General features: G+C 43.1%; 1 protein-coding gene across 2 annotated transcripts in view; it reads left to right on the forward strand.

Annotated features, from left to right (window-relative positions):
• Positions 1-6,913: 6,913 nt before the first annotated feature.
• TMEM108 (transmembrane protein 108) overlaps positions 6,914-26,326 on the forward strand; it is a 200,843-nt gene continuing 181,430 nt past the window's right edge. For both annotated transcript variants that reach the window (XM_028751602.2, XM_077916393.1), the window contains exons 1-2: positions 6,914-7,040; positions 14,457-14,586. The gene's annotated coding sequence lies outside the window, so the exon portion shown is untranslated. The remainder of the gene's footprint in view (positions 7,041-14,456; positions 14,587-26,326) is intronic.

A 26,326-nucleotide genomic window follows, 5' to 3' on the forward strand; every position in this document is an offset into this window, starting at 1 on the left:
GAACTGGAATGGAACAGAGAAATAATTCACAAGGGCTTTTAAGGTTTTAATTATATCACGGTTAGGTGCTGTAGGTAGGCTTCAGTGGATAAAGCAAATTAAAGCAGCCACACTGGTGGGAAGTTTTCTTTCTCTTTAAGTTGTTACCTTGGCTGGAATTATGGGTGGTGTCCAAAATTACTTGTGCTCATAAGAATCATTACACTGCCCTGTTTTATTAATGCTTTATTGGTGGGTATTATTATTCTTGATGTACTCCTTTGTGTTCTAGTGCTGTTGCATAGATTTCTTATGATCTTATTGTGTCCTGAATAAGCGTCGCCACCCCCATCGTTCAGCCCGGACACTGAGGTCCAGCTCTGAGGCACTTCTGGCGATTCCCTCCCTGTGAGAAGTGAAGCTACAGGGAACCAGGCAGAGGGCCTTCTCGGTGGTGGCACCTGCCCTGTGGAACACTCTCCCATCAGATGTCAAGGAAATAAACAACTATCTGCATTTTAGAAGACATCTGAAGGCAGCCCTGTTTAGGGAAGTTTTAAATGTTTGATGTTTTAGAGTGTTTTAATATTCTGTTAAGAGCTGCCCAGAGTGGCTGGGGAAACCCAGCCAGAGGGGCAAAGTATAAATAAATTATTATTAGGTAAAGGTAAAGGTACCCCTGCCCGTACGGGCCAGTCGTGTCCGACTCTGGGGTTGTGCGCCCATCTCACTCAAGAGGCCGGGGGCCAGCACTGTCCGGAGACACTTCCGGGTCACGTGGCCAGCGTGACAAAGCTGCATCTGGCGAGCCACCGCAGCACACGGAAACGCCGTTTACCTTCCCGCTAGTAAGCGGTCCCTATTTATCTACTTGCACCCAGGGGTGCTTTCGAACTGCTAGGTTGGCAGGCGCTGGGACCGAGCAACGGGAGCGCACGCCGCCGCGGGGATTCAAACCGCCGACCTTTCGATCGGCAAGTCCTAGGCGCTGAGGCTTTTACCCACAGCACCACCCGCGTCCCATCAAAATAATAATAATAATAATAATAATTATTATTATTATTTGCAAACTTCTTTGGGTCTCACACATTAAACGGCATACAGGAGTTATTAGTATGTTGTTGTTGTTTTAAAAAAATGCTCAGTAGATCCATTGAAATTAATGACTAAATCAGGTCCATTAATTTAAGTGGCTCTGCTCCAAGCAAGTTGGAGCCAACCCTATGGCTTTATTGGGGCGAGCACTATTGTCCCATAAAACCAATGTGAGTCACATTGGATACGAACCTCCTAGGCATGACTCACCCCAACTGGGTAGGGGAAGAAGCCCACATCCTGCTGCTTAGTTGCACACTCTGCTTGTTGATTCAGAATTACGAGTGCACTGCCAAGCAGATGGGGACAATCGCCTGTTTGGATGTAGGTGGGACAACACACGTTCTCTTGTCATATCTCCCGAATGGGAGGATTAGAGCAGCAAAAGGAAGAGACCTGCTTGTAGCCTGATGCTGTGTGCAATTATTTCTGGATCAGGCAAAAATGTATTTTATTATTAAGGATGTGTTTTTAAAAAATGCAGGATGTGCAGATTTCAAAGGATAGCTGTGTTTTTGTTCGTGCATTGTTTTAGGAAGTGTGAACATGGTAGGTTCCCATTAAAACGTGACTCAAGGAAGAATTCCACCCCCATCGCTAGATCCAAGCCATTTAAACCATATGAGCTACATTAGCTAACTTCCATGCCTGCTTTCTCAGCTAGGTCCCCAAGGAGTCTGGAAACCAGTTGTTAGATGCCTCAAAGGAAACACTAATAAACCATCATAAACGAGTTGCGAATTCTCTAAAAAGATTGTGGTGAAACATGGTTTTCATATATGGGCTATTGGGCTTGGAATAATGTGCTAAACTCGAAGAAAGATTTCCCGCTGGACAATAATGGGCAACAGCATCTGAAGCAGCCTATTCAAAGTCAAAAGATTTCACTCAAAGGATTTTCATGGTATGGTCATTCAAATGGAGCTATTCGCCCTTCATTGCGGACCATGATTGATATCCATAAACCGTAAAAAGCTGTCGAGCCAAAACCAGGAGCAGGCAAGCCTGTAATGTCTGTCAACATCTCTTTGTCCGGGCACACATGCCTAAACAAAAATGTTTCAAGCAGGCACCAAAAAGACTATAGAAAAGGCGCTTGCCTGACATCAATCGGCAGGGAGTTCCGAAGTTTAGGTGCCATCACACTAACAGATTGATTTCTCAGAACTGTGAAATCATTTGCATATTAAAAAACAGAATAATTGCAGTCATAAAAACAATTACCTACATAGAAACAATTAAAAAATCAAATTTATAAAAGCAGTTTCAAATCTAGTACAGATACCTACTGAAATAAAAATATCCATTTACAAGGAAAAGGTAAAGGTAAAGGTACCCCTGACTGTTAGGTCCAGTCACCAACAACTCTGGGGTTGCGTGCTCATCTGGCTCTATAGGCCAAGGGAGCCAGCGTTTGTCCGCAGACAGCTTCCGGGTCATGTGGCCAGCATGACTAAGCCGCTTCTGGCAGTGCACAGAAATGCCATTTACTTTCCCACCGGAGCAGTACCTATTTATCTACTGGCACTTTGAAGTGCTTTTGAACTGCTAGGTTGGCAGGAGCAGGGACCGAACAACAGGAGCTCACCCCGTCGTGGGGATTCGAACCGCCAATCTTCTGATCGGTGCTGATGTTATACTCACAAACTCTTTGAGGAAGACTAGGATGAGAGAGATGGATCCTAGTGAGCTTTATCACTGAATATGGATTTGAACCCAGGTCTCCCGGGACAAGTGGTGCAACGTGATATAAAATAAGAACCAAATAGTTCTGTGTGCAGGGTGCTTTAGACTTTGTTTCCATCAAACACCAGCCCTTGGTGATGCATAGCAAGTCGTATCTGGAGCCCAGGAGTACGGTAATCCAGTGTGGCGCTGACACAGCCAAACAATGGAGAGAACTTGAATTTATTAATTTGCAGTTTTCCCTGAACAATGGCTCATGGCGTTATATATAAAGATAAATTTAAAACAGTGTGTTGCCTTCCAAATGCAAATGTCTGTGTTTAACTTCAGATTGCTTTGTACTGCGTAATGGACAAGAAAGCAGCAGGTAATGAATGCAGCCAGAGCGTTTGGGGAGTGGAAGGGAGGGTGTGTGTGAATTGAAATATAAAGACAAGCTGTGGATGCAGATGGAATTGTTAGGATCTAAGGATGTTCCTCTGGGGGGCCACAACTTTTCCTTTCAACAAACCCCCAGACAATTGCAGAAGTCTGTAACGTGTTCATATGGTGTACATTACAGTAGACTGAAGCTGAATCTTGCTAAGACCCAGATGCTGGTGAACGGTTCCCAGGTCCAAAAATGGAGGGTTGCCTGTTTTAGGTGGGGTTGCACTCCCTCTAGGGGAACAGGCAGTTTAGGGCAGTTCTTGGAACGATCTTTGTCCATGGAAGAGTGCCTGCCACCAACTTCAGCTGGTGAACCAACTGTGCCCTTCCCCGGATAGGAAATACTTGGCTATTGTGACACATGTGGTAGTTACCTCTCTTTTAGACTACTGTAATACTGTACACCCTGTGTTGGGCTTCCCTTGCAGCTAGTCCAGCTGGTGCAGAAAGCTGTGGGCAGGGTGGTAAGTGATGGTCCTTATGGGCTGTCATATTCTGGTCTCTGAAAAAAATTACACATCACTTGGGAAGACGGGCGAACTAATATCAGTGTACCGGAAGAAGCAAAGATCACCAGTGTTGAAGCAACGGTTCTTCAACATCAACTTCGTTGGACTGGTCATGTTGTACGGATGCCTGATGATCGTCTTCCAAAGCAACTACTCTATTCCAAACTTTAAAATGGAAAGCGTAATGCTGGTGGTCAACAAAAGAGGTTTAAAGACTGTCTCAAGGCAAATCTAAAAAAAGTAGTATTAACACTGACAACTGGGAAACATTGGCCTGCAAGCGGTCCAACTGGAGAACAGCCTTTACCAAAGGTGTCATGGGCTTTGAAGACACTCGAACTCAGGAGGCAAGGGAGGAACATGCTAAGATCCACACTGTGATCAACTCCCGCCCGGAAACCTATGTCCTCACTGTGGAAGGATGTGTGGATCCAGAATTGGCCTCCACAGTCACTTACGGACTCATTGTTAAAACTGTGTTTATGGAAGACAATCTTACTCGGCTACGAGTGATCGCCAAAGAAGATTCTGGTCTGATGCAGGATCCCACAGAGAACGAGGCCAGGCACACTATGGACATCTCCAAGTGACCAACAAGGGTTGGAAGCAAACGGAGGCCTCTGTATGCCTCTGTATGCTGACTACCTCCACCAGGCTCCACCCCTTGTAGAGAACTTTTGAGCTTTAAAGGGTGAACCCAATGGCCTGAAGATGAGCCTCCCTCCTTAGCTGAATTGAAATGACAACAACTCTTTGTTATTCAGAGAACTAGCAGAAGTTGGTGTTATTTGGAGACTGTCTGGCTGGCTGTCTGGCTTAGGAGGAGGTTGGGATGGGTATTAACTTTGGATCACTTCAGGCAGGCTCTCTTTGAAGGGCCCCAGCTTTGGTCCAAATATTCTCACCTAACTTGGGTATTCAGAATTCAGATGAAGAGGTTGCACAGCCCTACTGTTTGAGTCAGAGGGTGGTGACCAGGAGACAGTATTTAAGGATTTGATTAGATCCATGTTAGTTGCTGCCAGATTTGTGATAACACAGCTGTGAAAGTGCACTAGGACTCCTCCTTTAGATCTCTGGTACGGTAAACCTTGGGAAATTGCCATTGCAGCGAAGCTTACAAACCCAATCAATGTCATCAAGGGGCCAGTAAAACAGAATACCCCTTATTTGCAGAACGGAGTAGTTTTATTGTTCACGCTAATAAAAGCAGCATTACAAGGACACTCTCAGCCCAGCATACAACAATCTGCAGAAACAGTTAATGATTCAAGTATCTGGGGAATTGTCATCAGTTGATGTTGTTCATAATGCCCTTAAGTCCTCTGTTTGATTATTATGATAATGCTGATTGACTTCTATATTAGACTCATAATGAGAAAGGCTATTACGGTAGCTCAGCTGTCACACCACAGCAGTTCTCAGACCCTTCCTTTGATCTGGAATTTTGTTTTGTTTGAGAAATCTTGCTCTTTGATACAATCACATACAGCCCCTGTCGTCTGGAAACCATTTTTGGGTGGCACTGTGGTCTAAACCAGAGCCTAGGGCTTGCCGATCAGAAGTGCGGCAGTTCAAATCCCTGCGACGGGATGAGCTCCCATTGTTCGGTCCCAGCTCCTGCCAACTTAGCAGTTCGAAAGCACATCAAGTGCAAGTAGATAAATAGGTACCGCTTCAGTGGGAAGGTAAACGGCGTTTCCGTGCACTGCTCTGGTTCGCCAGAAGCGGCTTAGTCATGCTGGCCACATGACCCGGAAGCTGTATGCCGGCTCCCTCGGCCAATAAAGCGAGATGAGCGCTGCAACCCCAGAGTCGGACACGACTGGACAGGGGTCCCCTTCACCTTTACCTATGGTGCTGCAGTACTTTACTTTGGCCACCTCATGAAAAGAGAAGGCTCCCTGGAAAAGACCCTGATGTTGGGAAAGATGGAGGGCACAAGGAGAAGGGGACGGCAGAGGACGAGATGGTTGGACAGTGTTCTCGAAGCTACCAGCATGAGTTTGACCAAACTGCGGGAGGCAGTGGAAGACAGAAGTGCCTGGCGTGCTCTGGTCCATGGGGTCACGAAGAGTCGGACATGACTAAACGACTAATCAACAACAACATGGTGCTGCAGTAACTGGCGTGTACAGGGTCATCTAGTCCAATTCAGTTATATGAATCATTTCCAAAATATAATTATAAACAAGCCTCTTACTATGTACTATAAGACGTATAGAGTACTACACTGAAACGTTTAAATGTTTCATTGTCCTTGCAGCTTCCCGCCACACTTGCCATTCTCTCCTGCTGGACCAGTGTGGTGCACCCTTTGAGAACCACTATTGTAGAGCATGAATAGAAAAGGGGATGTGAGGTTGGGAGACAGCAAGGGTCAAAGTAATGCATGAATTTTATGTTTTCATTTTGTGTTTTTATGCGGTGAACTGCCCTGAGATATTCAGATGAATGGGTGGCATGCAAATTTAATAAATAATAATAACACCCTGCAATGCAGGAATCTTTTGCCCACTGTGCAACCCTGAGATTAAGAGTCTCATGATCCATCAACTGAGCTCTTCCCATTTAGCACATATTCTTCCGAAGGGCCTCCTGCTTATTGACAGCACCTGTTTCCCTCATCAACTTTTTAAATCTTCTAAAAACCACAACGGCTAAATACGGGCCTTCCCATTTTGGCCCGATTATGGCTAATCCAATACAGCTCTCGCATAATCCTGCCTCTAATCTCCATAATAACTTGTCCCTGCTGTTGCAAAAAACAAAAACACTTCATTTATATTCTGGGAACTAAATTCGATTCGAGCGCAAAAAATCCCCTCGGCCTATTCAGCTGGCCCAGATACCTGATTATTTGATGTAACATTGGACGCCAACTCAGCTATAGTAAAACAATTCAAAGAGGGCAAACGCCGTTCGTGGCTGGGAAGCTCAGCTGGGTAGAACGTGGTGCTGATAAAGCCCAGGTCGCAGGTTCGATTCCCCCCTAGAGGCGGACAGCTGCATATCCCCCGGGGTTGGACTAGATGACCCTCAGGGTGCCCCTAAGCTACCTAATTCTATTCAAATTTCCCGACTCCCAGGGTATCTTTCGTGCGTTCCCACAGCCGGGAATTCTAAGCGGGATGCTGGCGGGGGGGGGGGGGGGGAATCGGCGGAGCGGGACCCGCTGAGGGATTGGCTGCCGCCCGCCACGTGACGGACGCGAGGCAACATGTGCTATTGGCCTTCCTGGGCTGCCGCGGAGCATCGTCTTGCGTCGCGCGTGGCGGCGGCGGCGGGAGATCGCCGGGTTCCTCCGCGGCGGATCTTCGCAGCGGCGCTGCTCCTCCTGAGGTAAAATTCTGAGGTGGTGAGGAAAAGGGGGGGGGGGGGGTTTGGCTGAGGCTGCTTTTTCGGGACCCTGCCGTACGTTGTCCTCCTTAATTCCCTCAGAAAGTGTGTGGAAATCCCAATTTTGTGGGGCGAGGATGGGGCTTGCGGACGGATTGAGGGGGGTGGGTCGCGTTTTACGTGGGGTTTTCCCCCCCTCTTTGTGAGAGTTACGAGGCAGAGGAGGGGGAGATCCGTGAGGCGTTGGAAATATGACTTGGGTTTTCTTTTCTTTTTCGCCTCGCTCTTTTGGTTTTGAGGGTGGGGAGGAAGGGTGGAAGGAAATATATTTTGTCACCATCACCTTCATCATCATCATTTTATTATTTGCAAAGCAGGCAGTTTAAATTTAAACCTGGGAAATGCCTCTCGACTGAGGAAATGAGGAAAGGTGAGGAGAAAGGGTGGCATGAAATATATATTGTCATTATTATTATTATTGTTATTATTCTTATTTGCAAAGAAGGCAGTTTAAATTTAAACCTGGGAAATGCCGCTCGACTGAGAGGCGGGTTCGGAAATGAGGAAAGGTGAGGAGAAAGGGTGGCATGAAATATATATTGTCATTATTATTATTATTATTTGCAAAGCAGGCAGTTTAAATTTAAACCTGGGAAATGCCTCTCGACTGAATGAGGAAAGGGGTTCTCAGGATATCCAAATGAACCGGGGGTTAAATGAACCCTGTTGTTCTGTAAGGCGAATTTCAAGTGGGTTGGGTTTTGGGGTTTTTTTTTGCTACAGCCGGTTAAAAGCACACAACGTTTCAGCCCTGATAGAAGCACGCCTCTTTGAAGCAGCCAAGATACAGAGAGATTTCCATGAGAATTGTAGAGTTGGGAAGGGACCTCCGGTGGTCATCTAGTCCACCCCCTGCAATGCAGGAATCTTTTGCCCCATGTGGGGCTCGAACCCACAGCCCTGAGGCTTGTGGTCTACTGGCAGAGCTGGAAGTGAAGGTAGGTGGGTGGGTATGTTAGGGGTGGGGTGGGGTGGGGGGTGAGATGGAAGACAGTGAGTGCAAGACCAAATCTTAAGGGAAATTAACTTTTCATTAGCCATCACACCCATACCTAAAATCAAATGGTTCCTTGAAGCTCAGGGGTATTAATAATTACTGCAGAGTATGTGTCTGTGGAAGACATTTCTCCAAGGATCAATGGCTGTTTATTATTCATTTAAAATATTTATGAATTCATCTTTAATCATGGGTTTCTAAGCACTTTACAACAGATTTTTTTTAAAAAAAACTGAACAATGTACTCTCCAGCACAAAATAAAACAGTAGATTATTAAAAGCAACCAAATAAAATGAACTGTGCAGTAGGAATGTGGAATGTATAACCAAGCAGAAAAGGTTTTCTATCATGTGAGCAGAGAACATAATTGTGCATGTGTGTTTTTTTGTGCATATACAACATGCTCACATTTATTTATTTTTTAAAAATGGGGATGCTATTAGCTTATTTGAACAGGCTGCAAGTCTTAGGCAGGTAAATCGTACAAATTAACCCCGCAGTCCCACAGTTGGATTCACTTCTGAATCTACATGGATAGGATTGTGATGTGAACTACCCTGAGACCTCCAAGTATAGGTGTATAAGTTGAATAATAAATAAATAAATAAATAAATAAGTAAAGGTAAAGGTAAAGGGACCCCTGACAGTTAAGTCCAGTTGCGAATGACTCTGGGGTTGCGGCGCTCATCTTGCTTTACAGGCCGAGGGAGCGTTTGTCCGCTTCCGCAGACAGTTTTTCCAGGTTATGTGGCCAGCATGACTAAGCCACTTCTGGTGAAGCCAGAGCAGTGCACAGAAACGCCGTTTACCTTTCCGCCGGCGTGGTACCTATTTATCTACTTGCACTTTCAAACTGCTAGGTTGGCTGGGACTGAACAACGGGAGCTCACCTCATTGCGGGGCCTCGAACTGCCAACCTTACGATCGGCAAGTCCAAGCGGCACAGAGGTTTAAACCACAGTGCCACCCGCGTCCCGTTAAATTAATAAAGAAAGAAAGAAACTGGATCCATGTTGCACAAAACATGTAATATTTAAGAGGAACTCCGTTGATTTGCCTCTGGACATAATTCTGTAGGGATGTTTCTGGAAAATGATGCTGTCATTTTTCAACTGATTCCCACTGCTTCCAACCCCAGGTTACATGTTGTCTGTTTTTGTTTTGTTTTTTAAGCAAACTCTGAAAAAGTTGGCACCTTGCCTATTTAGCACCAATTCAGAGAACCAAATGCTCCTGTGTTCAAAAACTTCTGTGAATTTTTCATCAGCAGTGTTCTTTAACTGGTTTTCCTTAACTGATTTTCCTATCTACTGAGAACAAATGCTCTATAGGATTCAGAAAAAGTATATTCTGTTTTCTCATCTCTAGCATTTTGTTTTCAGCATTGCATGCTACAATGAGAATATCAAGGCTTCCAGCAACATCTGTTACAGTACCATCAAGTCTTACCATAAATTATCCCCTGTGACCATCCTTGTTTGAAAATATTTGTACAAAGTTATCTTGAATGCGCAGGCACTAAGCTAATTATGGTAAATTTATTTCTGGTAAGTCTGATTTTCAGGGATTCTTTAGATGCTAAGGATTCTACAGGATTTTTAAAAAATGATTCGTCAACTGAGAAAATTTCTAATCCAGTTAAGGAGCTGAGAGCTTACTTCACACTTGTAAATTCATGTTCTTGGTGCGTATATATATCAGAAATGACTAGGAAGAGTTATTTATATTTTTATAGGGGAAGAAGAAACAATGAATTGAGAAGAAATTGAGCAAAAGCATTAATGGAGATAACAGCCTATATGATGTGCACAAACAAAAATGCACAGGGAAACGTACCAAAATGTATAAATGCATGATAATGGAAGCTCTGGATGCAATCTCCAAGAGCTAAATGAATTTAAGCTACAGTCATAATAAATTCACATCTCGAATGAGATACATTGGATTTAATCAAAGGAAAATTAATTGTGGTTTAGATGCAATCCTAAGTACATTTCCTAAGGAGTTAGAGCCCATCTAGATAGCTGTTTTACTGAGGGTATATGGAATATCATGTCTTTGATATGTGAATAGTGCATAGTACTGGCAGCACATTATCCTCCTTTATCAGTTCTTCCCCAATATTCCTGCATTATTGCATCCACACTTTAAACTCTGCCCATTCTGTTTTCCACATTTCATCCACCCCCAGTTTCCCCTTTCCCCCAAACTAAAGTTAGTTGCCTTTGAAGCCATGCCACCATACTTTCATTTGTCGTCTTTCTCATGTTTTATGTTAGGGTTGTGGCTGTTGTGCAAAACTGTGGTTGTTTTCAGAGAGAAAAAACAGTATCTGGAATCAACAGGAAATAAAGTGGGAGTGATGCTGAAAACAAATCCTCCTCCCCACCATGAATATTTCATATAACCATCATGACTTGAATGACAGATATGCCGTCCATGAATGTTTTTCAAACCCCGTTTTATAACCAACCAGTGGTCACCACTATATCTTTATGGCAGGGAGTTCTATAAATTAATTATTTGACAATGGCTCAGTTTGCACATAACACAGAGTCAAATCATGGCTTAGGAGCAAACATGCAGGCTTACAGGGAGGAACTTGTGACCAATTTACTCCTCCTTCAGTCATTCTGCTGCGCTCTGCTAAGTCAGGGTAATGTGTCCTACAAACCTGGACTCTGGGTTTAGCTCTCTGTAGACAAACCCACGAGCTCTAGCCAAGGTTGGTCCTATGGTTTACAGCTTGTGGTTTGCCTTGGAGAGCTAAACCACAAACCTATGTTGATTGATATGCAAAGTCAAACCATAGTTCAGCTCAGTGCAGCATCAGAATAACTGAAGGGAGATCTCGCCAGGAGCATCTCATTCACACTAAGCCACAGTTTGGTTTAGCATTACATGAAAACAAGATCAGTGTCTTATATGGCAATTTTTCATATAAGAAAACAATATCTTCACAGTCACTTGTGATATGTGAGGTGTGTCTTTATTTTGCCACGAATGAGGAAGATGGCTGTGCGCGTTATCTCTGCTAGAAGAAACCTTAATGTGTCAATCAGCCCTTTGCCCCATTAATTTCTGTGGTACTTTCTTCGGTGTGATATATTACCTAGGGCAAAGGTGCTACACTAGCAAGCAGAAGAGCCATTAGAGAAATTTTCGTGTTATCTCCCCAGAAAAAAGTAGAAGTTAAAAAACAAAATCTGGTTTTCAGACTGATCTAGTTCAGTGGAGTCAGTGAGGAATGCCTTTAATAACTGCCATTTATTACTTGAAGTATCAGATGGGCACTGCTGCAAGTAGGATGTGGAAAGGCATAGTCTGTTGATAATCAAGCTGGACTGAATACACATAAGAACATAAGAGCTTTCTGTATCAGGCCAAAGGCCTTTTAGTCTAGCTTCCAGTTCTCACAGTGGCCAACCAGATGCCTGTGGGAAGCCCAGGAGCAGGACCCAAGTACATCATCACTCTTTCCACTTGTGATTCGTAACAAGTGGTGTTCAGAGAGTTACCACTTTCCGCAGTGGAGGAAGATCACTCACTTTTGAAAGGCAACTGATCCACCTCAAAAGGGAAGGGGATATTTGTCAACTGTTGGGTCTGCAAAGTTCGTTTCTAACTTCTCTAAGTAAGGGGAGCTAAGTTCCCCCTCCTTTTTTATGGAGAAGTGGCCCTCAGCTTAGGCAAGACTTTGAGCGATACTGAAGTGCTCACCTGGTTGATGCCCTTTTTGTCCTGTAGCACTGCAGTGCTGTGTGACTTGATTTTATCAGGGTTTCTTGTGTTGTGATCAAAAATAGTGTCCCCGTTACAGCAATGGGTTTATTGGCCTTTTCAGCCTCAGGGCCACATTATTCTCTAGTTAACTTTCTGTGGGAGAATGTTGCAAGTGGTGGGCATGCCGAAAGGCAAAAGAGGGCAGAAGAATCAATTTCAATGTTACCTTTGTACAAGAGGCTAGTTTAGACACACACTCACACACCCTCTTGCATACAGAAAAACAAGAATTTTCAGGAATCCAGCCAGGTAAAAATACCCAAGGTTTGAAGTGAGGCCAGTGAGAAGCTTGGAGGGCTGCATTAGGTTCCCAAGGCTGAGTTTCCTCTGTGTATCAGCAATAAGTTAGCTAGAAAGGTTGGCTGCCACTCAAGCCCACAGTGTTGTTTTGGTGAACTTTCACCATTCAAAATAGCATCTACATTACAACAAGCTCTCTCAGTCTTAGAACATCTTGCCAGCCCCCCCCCCCCCCTTTTCTTTTTGGAGAAGTTACCAGACAAGGAAGCTCCCTCCGTTTCACAAGGCATCTCGGCATCTTGACAAGGCAGATGCAATAGCATCATAAGGAATCCTTGTCAAAACATCCTCCTACTGTGTAGGCTGTAGGCACTGTGATTTATTATGCTAGAAGGAGATATCATTTTTTTGTGAAAATTCCAGGAAAGCACAGGAAGAATCGTTTCCTTTAGTTATCTTCTAGTGGAGTCAGAGCTATAGTTGGTATATCCTTGCTACAGCACTGCAGATATACAATGCCATGTGGTACATCTTTCAAACAATTGAAAATTACGCAATTGACTAAAAATACTGAGATTTTAAAATATTTTTGTTTTTTGAAAGAGTTGACCTTCCAGTTTACAAACTGTTGTTCATGTTCTCAATTTTTTTCCCTTAAAGCTGTGTGCTTGTAAGAATGCAGACATTTTTACCCCCCACCCCGTTTGAGAAAAATAGTTTTTGTTGGGCCAAGTGCTGTGCACATTTATTAAAAGTGAGCTTGAAAAAGATCTCTGTTCTATAGATACAGGGGAATCCCCAACTTATATGAGGATTCCATTCTGGGCTACTGCACACGTCACCGGAATGCACACAAGTGGGAAATCCCTCGTTTCTCCACCCAGCTCCATTCCACACTGTTCCACCCCTGCCCTGCCCCTTTTGGTTCTGTTTTCAGTGCATGTGTCAGTGGGAATTGGGTGCTTATTGCATGGAAGTGGGGAGACGCCTGTGTTACAGTTAGGGAGCCCTGTAATACTGAAGCATTCAACAATAATACTGTATTTCATGATGTCATCTGGTGTCTTTATGAGGCAGGATTCAAAGGATTTGATATTTTATTGTCTTCTGATTGAAGTATGTGCCTCATCAAAGTAATTAATTCATTTTACTGAGCAGCTAGGCAGCATATGGTTCCAGATGGCTTTATACAAACTCTTTGGCTTGTTTAAACTCCTTTGAGACGATTCCTCCCCTCCTTCCACGATACATGTTGCCCCATTGATATATTCCATTCTCTGACGTATCTTATAATGAACAGAGTGCAGATTTGACAATATCTCAGTTGAACATTTTATGTCACCATTTGCAACTCCCTACTGCTCATTTTAGTGCTTAGTTAAAGGGTTCTTCTGAACCTTGCATGGTCATAGGAAGCTGCCTTGCACTGAGTCAGATCATTGGTCCATCTAGCTCATTATCGTCTACTCAGTGATTGTTCAGGGCTACCTGGAGATGCTAGGGATTGAACCTGGTACCTTTTGCATGCAAGGCAGAGGCCCTGCCATTTAGCTACCACCCTATCTAAATGTTCAGATGTCATATGTGGCCAATAGGGCTGTTGTCTTGTGTAGGGTGGTACACTAACTGCGCTCATTCCTGGTGACTGGAGATTTGGACAGGTAAATAAAAGGCTTAGTGCTTGAATTCCTGCAGTGGGCTCTACAAAGGGCTGCATTTGAAGTGTGAGTAGAAATAAGACTTGGTTCAGAATGCTGCTGCTAAGGCTGTTAACAAATTTAGTTGACTTATTGAATTGTAAATTATTTCTTACCCTCCCTTCACCATGAAAGTTTACTCTGCTGGGGTTGCCACGGAGAATACCCTCTTTTATCGTGAAACCAGTCTTTGACTGGACAGTTCTTCAAATAGACAACTTCTTCAAACATAGAATTGTCTGCTGTGATGTAGGACATGTGGCCACCCTACTTAATAGGCCTATCATAAGCATTACTCAGCTATCTGATGTTGGCACTTTGCTTACATCCACTTTATATGTTCTAGATGTTATAAAAAACAAGTTCTGAGAAGAACTTTCAGAACATAGAGGGATTAGCTTTTCAGATCTATTAACACCTGAATTGTAACAGTGTGTTCTGAAATATGGATGGATTTCATTTTCTGGAAACCACCAGAGAAGTTTATAGGCTCCCATTTAAGATCAATGACCCACAGAATTGTTGTGGCCAATTGAAAGGAAGGTGATCTATCTGGGGAGATTCTGTTTGGATGGAACACTGTGCAGAATGCAGTGTGGCTAAGTAACTGGACATAATCACACTTTCTTTTAACTTTTCAGCTTGTCTCAATTGACAATAATCTTGAAAGCAAGACAAAGAATAATCCATCACCACAAATGAGAAAAGATAGAATCAATGGACGATGAGAATAAAAGTGTGACAGAGAGCTTTTACACATCTCGCTCCAAGGTATGTTTATGGTCATGATTTTTTATTATTGTTCTTTGTGCTCGTGAGGGAGAGCAATAAGGTGGATGTTTGCATGTTTTTGGAGGATAGGGGTGTGACACTGGTTGAATATAATAATAACAACATCCCTGTTACACCCAGTATAGCCATTGATTCTGGCAATCTTGGAAATGTGCTGTAGTACCAGAGTCAGCTGGATTCTTCTGGACTAAACAGACATGTAAGTGGGAGGAAGTTTGTAGGTTACATCCTTCCCCAGGCCACAACCCTCACTGGTCCTCCACACCATCCTTGATTGGCTAGAGCACAGCCTTGAACTCTGATAATGCCTCTTGATTGACTGGATGGAAGACCGAGAGGCATGTGAGTATGTGTAGATACCAGCCTTTACAAAGGTAAAATTCACATCACTGGCATGTGGCCCCCAGAATGCTGCCCAGAAGGGAATATGGCCCTTGGGCAGAAAAAGATTCCTCACCCTTGAGATCAGGCCTTGGAGAGACATTGGGGTGGCCAACGGATCAGTAATGTTCTTGATGACATAATTGTGGGGCACATTAGGGTCCAAATTGGCTTGCAGTTTGTCCTAGAATAAATCTACTGATTTTCAAAGTTAAGAGAAAAATAGTCTTTATTTTCCAGTTCCAAGCTCATTGCGGGTTGCTTCATCACTACTCATGCTGAAGACGTGAAACTGCTCTGCTATGGGCAGGGAATTGTTTGTTTGCTTTTTAAAGTAGTAAGCCTATGTTTCAGTGTAGCAGAAGTGAATGCTCAAGCTGTAAGGAGAAAAATAAGTATTAGAAAGGTGGGAAAGGACTTGTGGTGCTTTGGGTCACATGTCACAATCCCATCCTGTAGATGCCCATGGTGCTATCACAGCCATCCAGGGCTACTAGTCTATTCTTTCCAGAAGTTTTACAGGTGGCTAACACTAATTTTCTAGTTGAGTATTCTGAATCAGCATCATCTGGCTTGTTTAGCCACAACCTCCCTCATTCTTGCAGCAACCCATCTGGAAATGGAAGTGCCCAGTGTTGACTGAGGAGCCAGGGCATGAGTTTTTTACTGTGCTATACTTTGTGTATAAGTGAGTTAAAGGTTAGGAAAAGAATCTCTGGAGAAAAAGGTTGTGAGACCCTTGCCTCTCTTCTGATTTCATCTTGCAGCAAGTGACCCAATATACTGAAAAACACAGCATCTTGCTTTTTAAGACGGGGATGGAGGACTTGTGTCCCTCTGGATTTTCTTTGACCTCTGACCAACACAGTCAGTGATTAGGGATGATGGGAATTTTAGTCCAATAACTTTTGGAAAGCTACCGGTTCCTCATCATATGTCTTATGATATTTATGCAAAGCTTTTGAGGTGGGCCTCACAATGCAGTTTTCATTAGATTGTTACAACAATAAGCACCAGTAATCATGTCAGAGGCCCCATCTGCACTATATTTTTAAAGCATTATTATACTACTATAAACAGCCATGGTTTCTTCCAAAAAAACCACCACCCTGGGAACTGTAGTTTGTTAAAGTTTTTAAGGGACTCCTACTCCCCTTATAGAGCTGCAATTGCCAGAATAGTTTAGTAGCCAACTCCTTTTCCTATGGAACTCATTCTAGCTGTATAAAGGGAACAGGGGTCTGCTCACAAGTCTCAGCACCTCTAACAGACTACAGTTCTCAGGATGCATTGGGGAAGCTATGACTCTTTAAAGTGGTATGATACTGCTTTAAATATACTGTATAGTGCAGATGGGGCCACAATAAAACAGGAAAGACAATTGCAACGGCAAGATGGCTTGTTCATAAGTGCCTGTGCTAGCAGTTGAGAAAGGAAGGGGCCTCTGCTGAAAGCTGGATGGTGACAAATCCCAAGCTGTTTCCATTGCTGCTTTTCTCCCCTAGTACCATAGCCACAAGCCAGGAGACCAGACCTACCATTAGGCAAAGCAAAGCAGTTGCCTCAAGAGGCATATAACGGAGGGCAGGCACCCTCCTCCAATTCCCTTGAGTCTCTTAAGTTAGCCAACTGTCTCCAGTTGACATAAGATTCCAGCTGCGAGTCTTGCTGGATTCTACAGGTGTCATCTTGTCCTCCAACTCAACAGTGTAATGCCTTGGGCCAGCAACCATGAAGCACCTGAAAAGTCAGGGGCAATGTGAGAGAATTTGTGCTTTTCATGACCTGACTCTTCCTGGTTAAGAGGGCACACAGTTGGTTCCCTGCTTGTGCCCTCCTTGAATCATTCTCCCTGAATCGAACATCCCCCAGTGTCCCTGGTCTCATATAAATGGAGATGCATAGCTTGTGGCACATAAAGCATCCTATCTCCAGACTATGGGCTTGCACAATGAGGACAATAATAAAGAAATGTTGCTGGAATAAGTACAAAATGCTTTCACCAGCATCTTTTCAGAATTACCCATTGATTCTGGAAGATTTGCTGAGAGTCTAGAAATAAACACAGTACTTGCATTTTCCTGAAGTTGGCATGTACTCAGGCCAAATGGTGGTGCTTTAAATTCAGTTCACTGTAGAAGAGATGATACTGTGTACGAGACAATTGAGAATAGCTGTTACTCCATTTCCTGGCTCTTCTGGGTTTTATGCAGTCACTTAACAGCACTGAAGTGCAGCTGTTGAAAAGTGGTAAGGATAGTCTTTCGTACTGGTTAGTGCTTAAGATTTTTTTTTTAAAAAAACCAGACCCAAAATGTATTGCAGTGATAATTTAGGACTCAGATTGAGACACTGTTTATTGGATGATATAAAATGTATGTTTTGTAAACACTGAACAGTGTCTACTTTAAAACAGTTACAGATAGGTAGCCGTGTTGGTCTGCCATAGTCAAAACAAAAAAAATCCTTCCAGTAGCACCTTAAAGATCAACAAAGTTAGTTCTTGGTATGAGCTTTCGTGTGCATGCGTATCTGAAGAAGTGTGCATGCACACGAAAGCTCATACCAAGAACTAATTAAGTTGGTCTTTAAGGTGCTACTGGAAGGATTTTTTTACTTTAAAACAGTACTTTACTATTCTGTATAGCACTTTCCAGAGCTTCTCGTTCATGAAGGGAAATCTTCATAAAATACTGTATCAATGGTGTCTCACTGACACCATATTGACTGAGGGTTAAGATATACAAGAATAGTAGAAATATATGTTGGAGATATTCATAGGATGGTGCTGACACGTTTGGCGGGAAGGATCCAGGTGTTTTTTTTTGAAAGAAGGCTTTGTATACCATTGTTCGAAATTGAGAGAGCTATGATTTGTGATCCTATGGACATTTTTTAATGGATACGAAGGTTGTGTACACACTCCTCATTCTGTGCACTCCCACTGCTGGTTTGGGAAGTGGTGTACACACGATGTTAGTCACAATCCATATTTATCTTGTTGTTACCTAAGAAATGCTGTGTTTTCATGTATCCCCCCCCCCCAAACAAGCTTTGAACCGAATTGAGGAAAAGGATGGCCTAGTTCGGAACAGCCCAACTTTTCATACCTGCAAGAATACTTTGATATGGAAGCTGCAGGCAGTACTCTGCCTTGTCATGTGAAGAGGGGCATTTTTATGCCCCCTCAGCCCTCACACTGCCTTTCCAAAGCTGGCTAAGTTAGGTGCTAGGCTTTGGGAAGGAGGTGTGAGGCTCTGTCAGTGTCCTAGAGTTCTCCCATCTCCTTCCCAAAGCTGAGAAAGTGCTAAATAGGCTTTGGGAAGAAGGAGGGAGCACTCTAGGGCCCTGTCAGAGCCCTCTTTCCCAAAGCCCAATGCCTCACTTACCAGGCTTTGGGAAGGCAGCAGGAGGGCTGGGGTGTGTGTTAAATGTTGCCAAGGGCTGCCAAAAAGGCCTCAGGGGCCTCATGTTGCCCTCTGGCTGCAGATTGGACCACCCTGGCCTAGCTGCATTTTAAGGCAGTGATGAGATATGTGCAATGATACTTAGGTGTGATGTTTGATTTCTGTTGGCTGTAATCACCCTGTTCCCCTTTTGCATCCCTCCCTCCCTTTCCTAGCTTGCCCTTCCCTATTCTGTATCACCCTCCCCTAAAATTTAGCTTGTGAGCCTATCCAGACAGGAACTTGTCTCCTCCGCCCACCCGCATTTTCTTCCGTATGTTATTCTATCAAGTGTCATGTATATTGCAGGAGCTATACACATAAATAATTAAATGAATTATCAGAAAAAATCTTTTCTGTGTGGTGAGAAGGTCCAAGGGCTGTGTAAGCTGCAGGTTTTTGAGCCCCCTGCCTTGGGCAAGATACTGTCAGTGAATCCCCTCTGTCAGTAAGTCTCCCTTCTCACTGCAGCAGTTCCAGGAGCCTCTTGCCAGTGTTGAGGTGGGGGTCCCTCAACAGATGCTTGACCATGCAAGCTCTTGTCACCAACTCTGGGCAGGACTTAGTGAAGTCTGACTTCCTTTGGAAGGAGAAACCTCTTACAGTGTTTTTCAATATTTGAGTTTATTTACAAATATGCAAGTTGAGCGTAGCATTCCTACCAGCAGCAAATCCCCATGTCAGATCCCTGAGGAGCCACCCCAGCACACCTAAGGGAGCTCCTTTCCCTTCATATCTCTCTGTCCCTCATCCTCACCTCATTTTAAAAATGTTCCTGTTCTTCTCCTATCCAGAACACTAAAGAGAGCTCCAGCTGTTTCCTGACCATTGGCCACTATCCATTAAAAAATACCAACCAATAGGCCCCAGAGCGTCAATGCAGAGCGTGGCTCACATTATGTCATTTGTCTTGCTGTATATATTGTGTAATTGGAAGTGGTCTCGCCATAATCTTTCTTCTTTAAACAGTAGCAGCCAGAGTGTCTTTCATAATTTAGCCTCTTCACTCCTGCATCCCTAGTGGTAAGTTTGGCTTTTTTGCAGAACGTGATGCCTGAAGTGAAGTGATTGAGATAGCAACTAAGATGTTTTCTCTCTCTTTCTCCACCACATAAGTGCATGCATACCTCTCACTTCCCTCTTATCTCATGAGGATAAGTTAGAAGAAGTCATTAATCCTTCATAAGACAAATCATGAAGGGCTTCATTTTGGAAGTTCCAATGTTCCCAAAGCAGATGTTACCGTACGGATTTATCAACAAAGCCAGTGTGTGATATGAAATGTTTTGTGCTTTAACTCTCATGTAGCTATTTTACTAATATAAGGCATATTGGCCTCAAAGAAACTGATGAAAGGGAAGAAGCTACAGATAAAGCTCAGAGCCTTGAGAATTTAATCACTGGGTTTTCATATACGGAAGACCTATGGGTTAACCTTGTTTGGGATTTGTTCTGTCTCTGAACTGCTCTGCCTTAATTTTGGGTCCTGTAGACAAAGGCAAGTTTGTTTCTGTGAAGAATGGAACACTAAAATTAGAAGGGACTTACTTGCAAGTAAAGATGTATAGGACCAGGCTTTAAGCTGCTTAGAAAACCAGAGATTTTTTATTTATGTTTCTTAATCCATATATACAGCGATGATATACACCAGGGGCAGCCAAAACAGCACCTTCCAGATATTGTTGGACATTCAGTTCCCAGTCTGTGAACCACCCTGAGACCTCCAGGTATAGGGCGGTATATAAATTAAATAATAATTAAATAAGGTTCAGCCAGTATGGCCAGCGGTCAGGGATGATGACAGCCCAGTGATATCTGGAGGATATCTTGTTGTCTATCCTTGATGTAACCAGCAGAACAGATGGTGTTCTCTCCAGTGGCTAAACATCAGTTAGAAGCACCAGTGAATGACCTAGGACAGTCAGCAAGAAACACCCAGAATACTCTGCCTTAAGAGAAAAGTTTAAATCTTGAAGCAATTAAAGAAATGGGGGCCAGGATAATACCAGGGTGAGTGACCGTTGGAGAAAAGTTTATCTCGTTACAATGCAACACTCAGAAGGAGCTTGTCTACTTTTCTATCTGCCTATAAAGGTGAGCTATAACTAGAACAATGTCACCATGACCTTCTTTTTATTATCAGCAAGACTTGTTCTAAAGAGGCAGTGTTGATGGGAAGCATGTGCATTACAGTGGTACCTCGGGTTAAGTACTTAATTCGTTCCGGAGGTCCGTTCTTAACCTGAAACTGTTCTTAACCTGAAGCACCACTTTAGCTAATGGGGCCTCCCGTTGCTGCCGGGCCGCCAGAGCACGATTTCTGTTCTTAACCTGAAGCAGTATTTCTGGGTTAGCGGAGTCTGTAACCTCCAGCGTATGTAACCTGAAGCGTATGTAACCCGAGGTACCACTGTATACACAATTCTTTAACCTTATGTCCCTGATATTATAGAGATGGTAGCTAATATTTTTTAAATATCCATGTTTTATATCTAAAATTTCTCTCTGCCTTTTTTTTTGGCTCTGATTTATTCTTACACCTGTGAGCTGTGGAAATGTTAACCTTTGCCTCCAATTATAACTGTGTAAAATGTAACCTTTTATAAACACGTAAAACCAATAGAGGTCTTTTTGCTATCATAAATGAAAGGACACAAGTCTAGCCTGAATTACCGTAAGTAATCTGAGGTTATACTGACTGCAGTAGGAAAGGTAAGCACATGCTTAAAGCTCTTCAGTTAGAATCAGTAGAAAAAGGCATTTACCTTTTGACCAGAATGTGATTTAAGCATTTTCCTTTAGCTCTCAAAAGTGCTACTGTAATCTAGTAAATGGAATTTTTCACTAGTTAACCAAAAAGTACAATTTATTCACATAATTAAAAAAAAAATCTGGCAAATACTGCTCCAACCACATGATATCCTTGTGATGTTTTAAAAATGCTGTCTCTTAATTAATGCAAGATTGCAACTAGGGACTCCAATGAATTAAGCAAACTGTAGACAGATGTAACATAAATCCTATCTAGGTTAATCTTGATGAGCTCAAACGTGGTTACAGGAAATTAGCGATAATTAATATTTCACCAAGGTATATTGTTACATTCTTACCCGCAATCTGCTGTAGGCATTAGTGCTCTGGTGCGCACACAAAGATCATTTATCACCCCCCCCCATTTATTCCAGTAGCATGGGGGTTGGGGGAGAGATGCTCTCTTTGCATGTAGGAAATTCATTAAGGCAAATGGGGAGGCCTTCATGTCCAGGAATTCTTTGGGAATAGGGAGATAAAACGGGCAAGCCTGGCTGTGTGTTTCTGTCTAAAGAGGAACTTTTTCTGCATGGGTAAGAGATTTTTTTTTTTTAAAGTTTAATGATTTTACAAAAGCAAATTTCTGTTAAGTGAAGTACAGTTTCGCTTTATATTCCACCAGTTTAAAACAAACAACAGCAAGTCCACTTAATACTGAAAGCGATGAAGAAAGTCAATTTCTTCATATAATATCAATTTGCCTATTTTGGTGATATCTAAAGTCTTACACCCGCCATTCTTTAATAAACAGGAAGACTCTTCAGGCATTTATCAATGTCTGGTCATGTAAAAAGCTTCACCCCTGACCTTTCCACTTTGAGCAGGAAGGTCTGGAGGACCATAAGGGCATCAACAAGCCTCCTGCAACCAGGCTGATGGGTGGTCCATGTAGAGATCAGCATTCATTTACTTCTGAACAAATCAGACTTGACCAATTGCTCATTTCTTGTTTCTCTTATATCTGGGGTGAAAAGGATGAGTGTGGATTGTTACACTATTGAAGGAAGAGAGTACCGTATTTTTCGCCCTATAGGACGCACTTTTTCATCTCCAAAAATGAAGGGGAAATCTGTGTGCGTCCTATGGGGTGAATGCAGGCTTTCGCTGAAGCTTGGAGAGCGAGAGGGGTTGGTGCGCACCGACCCCTCTCGCTCTCCAGGCTTCAGGAAGCTATCAGCAGGCTTCAGGAAGCTATCAGTTCCCGCAGGGCTCCCTAGGCTGCGGATAGCAGCCTGCTGCCCGGAGCGCGGGGCGCGCTGAAGCCGCGGCTGGGGGGGGATATTTTTTTCCCCTTTATCCCCCCCCCAAAAAACTAGGTGCGTCCTCTGGGCCGGTGCATCCTATAGGGCGAAAAATACGGTATGTGACCTGTTGTACTTTATTAGGCCTGCTGGCCAAGTAAGTCTGCAGGTTTATATCATCACTTTCAGTAGTTAATTTACCCACCCTCATCTGGCAGGGTTTAGGTGTGTGGTGATGTTGTACCTGGACCAGGAAAGAAGCAGGGCATGCTGCCACATAGATCCTTTGTGGGGGTGGAACCAGAAGGGCTACGTTAAGCCCATTCTGTTCCTGGCCTAGCTGCCTTCCATCTTTTTGCAGCAGCTGCCAAATTTGTAGGATACCTGTGTTTCAGTTCATGCATTGTTTTTGGGAAGTTTGAGTTATGTAGGGGATGCAGATGAAACCAGATTTCTCCACCACCTATAGCACATGTGTACACACACACACACACACACACACACACACACACACACACTCAAATGGTCTATATTTGTTTTTTATGGGTTTAGCTTTTCACTGCATTACCTTTTCCATCCTGCAAGTTTTCAAGAGAGAGTGTTGTGGGGTAATTTATTTATTTTTAAGCCAAGCTAAGAATAACTATAGAGAGAGTCAGTCACCTTGTTCTGTTCACCTCTCTAATTTTGTCCATTGTGTTTTCTGATTGAAACACACAGTAGGTATCTTGTTGAAGTGGAAAGTTCTCATTGAGTGACCTTTGTCTCTCCACTTGCCTTTGTACTGCTTCTGATATAAACGACTTATAAGCAGTGTGGCTTATAAGCAGCAATAGATTTGATCCCTCCACCTCACATTCTGTTGTGGCCCTTGGCCCTTCCAATAGAAAGTTCTACATCCATAGTACAGTGGTACCTCGGGTTACATACGCTTCAGGTTAAATACGCTTCAGGTTACAGACTCTGCTAACCCAGAAATAGTACCTTGGGTTAAGAACTTTGCTTCAGGATGAGAACAGAAATCGTGCTCCGGTGGTGTGGCAGCAGCGGGAGGCCCCATTAGCTAAAGTGGTGCTTCAGGTTAAGAACAGTTTCAGGTTAAGAATGGACCTCTGGAACGAATTAAGTACGTAACCAGAGGTACCACTGTAGGCAACTTTTGAGTCTGGGTGGGTGCGATGGCTCTTGATGAGACAAGTCAAAACCAGATTACCTACTATCAATCAAGGTCCTGCTCTCCTTAACTCTCTTTCCCTTGTGTAATTCTGTCTGGTATGGGTAAGAGGGGATAATAATGAGCAATATGATATAAATTGGCTCTCCCTTCTCTTGTCTAAATAAACTAGTGTCTATCTTTCTTCCTTCAATCTCCTAGGCAAGGAACAGATAATTGTGAATGAGAGAGGATGGAGAGTTTTGACAAGGTCCTCTGGGGACAAGTTGGTAAAATGTGGGTTGGATGAGGTAACTGTAAGGTGGATTTGTAGCTAGTTGACTCACTAATGATTCACAAATGCTTACTAATGGTTCCTCATCATCTTGGAACAAGTAGGGTGCTGCAGATTCTGCCCTGGGACCATTGTTGTTCAATCTCACTTTTAAGAAAATGGCTTTAACAGTGGGGAGGAAATTAACAATGAGAAAACAAACCATACCCTTAGCGAGGCTGGATACGGAATCTAGACCAGCAGCTACTAATCCTCATCACCTTGCAGGGTATAATCCAGTAAAACATAGAATCATAGAATTATAGAGTTGGAAGGGTCCCAAAGCGTCATCTAGTCCCACCCCCTGCAATGCCGGAATTTCAACTAAAGCATCCATGACAGATGGCCATCCAATCTCTGTTTAAAAACCTCCAAGGAAGGAGAGACCACTACCTTCCGAAAGAGTCTGTTCCACTGTCAAACAGATTTTACTGTCAGAAAGTTCTTCCTGATGTTTAGTAGGAATCTCCTTCACCTTGCATAGTAGGAGAAAACAAGCTTGCTCCATCTTCCATGTGACAGCCCTTGAGATATTTGAAGATGGCTATCATATAATCTCTGTCTCCTCTTTTTGAGGCTAAACATCCCCAACACCCTCAACTGTTCCTCATAAGGCTTGGTTTCCTTGATCGCCTTGGTTGCCTTCACAGATTCTAGCTTGTCAATTGTTGTTGTTGTTTAGTCATTTTGTCGTCGTGTAGCTTGTCCATATACTTCTTAAATTGTGGTGCCTGGAACTGGACACAGAATTCCAAGTGTGGTACTACCTTGATCTGGACACTATACTTCTATTGATGCAGCCTAGAATAGCATTAGCTTTTTTTTTCTTCTTTTTTTTTTTTTTGCTGCTTCATCACTATTAACTCATATTAAGCTTGTGGTCTACGAAGACCCCTAGATCCTTTTCACATGTGTCCCCATCTTATATTTGTGCAGATGGTTCTTCCTGCCTAAGTGCAGAACCATACATTTGTCCTAATGAAATTCATTTTGTTAGTTTGGGCCCAGTTCTCCAATCTGTTAAGGTCAACTTGAATCCTGATTCTGTCTTCTGTGGTGTTAGCTGTTCTTCCCAGTTTGGTGTCATCTGCAAATTGGATGAGAATCCCCTCAATTCCTTCATTCAAGTTGCTTATAAAGATGTTGAACAACAATGGGCCCAGGGCAGAATCTGCAGTACCCTACTTGTTCCAGGATGATGAGGAACCATTAGTGAGCATTAGTGAATCATTAGTGAGTCAACTAGCTACAAATCCACCTTAGTTACCTCTTCCAACCCACATTTTACCAACTTGTCCCCAAAGGACCTTGTCAAAAGCCTTACTGAAATCAAGATATACTGTGTCCACAGTATTCCTCTGATCCATCAAGCTTGTATCTCACATTTTTTAAAAAAGAAAGAAATGGCGTGACTTGTTTTTGAGAAACACATGCTGGGTCTTTATAATCACAGCATCCTTTTTTAAGTGCACACAGACCAACTGTGTTCTAGGATCTTTCCTGGTATAGACATCAGGCTGACTGGTCGGTAGTTACCTGGGTCTTCTTGTCACATATTTTTGAAGATGGGGACAACATTTGTCCACCTCCAGTCTGCATACTGTCATACTTGCTCTATTTTTTCTCAGTAGTGTAATTGTAACAGTGCTGTAGGTTTCAGAATGATATTGATGTATTTCTGGGGAGATTGCAAAGAAGGTTCTCAACTGCTCTCATTCCATTTTTCTCTTGAAGAAGCCAAACCAGATTTGAGTAATTTCTTTCCTTAAAAAACTTCCACTCCCTCACTCCTTCACTTGCATTTATCACTATTGTGTTTTCTCAGCTAGTGTTTGGCACCTGTTTTTCATTTTCTTTTAGGGCTGGCAAAATTACTCTCTTGCAGTCTCTCTGGCTAATTAGGCTTCACTGTCTGGTGATCGCTGTGGCTTTATCCTGCTTTGTTTTAATTTGGATCTTCTGTCTCTTTGAACTCCTTGTGTCCTGTAAAAGAATGAAAATTTACTGCAGCTCACTGATGAGAAACCAGCACATTTTGTTCAGCTATATATCCTTGGCAAAGAACATGGTGTTGCACCACAATTCTAAACATATTTATGTGGTCCTAAACTGTCTGCATTTCAGTGGAACATACTTTCAAATAAGTGGCTTAGGCTGACAACTCATCTTTTTCCTACTCTTCCATTTTTTAATAAAACCCAGCAGAGCATTATATTACCCTCTCAGGGCCAAACTGCCACATACACATTTAACATGAGCTTTCCCGTTAATGGCATCAGTTGTGGGAAGAAGGCAAGCAGAGACAGTACTGCTTGAGGAAACATTTATTGGAAGAGGTCCTTGAGAACAGTGG

This window comes from Podarcis muralis, chromosome 12 (genome assembly GCF_964188315.1).
Source record: "Podarcis muralis chromosome 12, rPodMur119.hap1.1, whole genome shotgun sequence".
Classification (NCBI taxonomy): Eukaryota; Metazoa; Chordata; class Lepidosauria; order Squamata; family Lacertidae; genus Podarcis; species Podarcis muralis.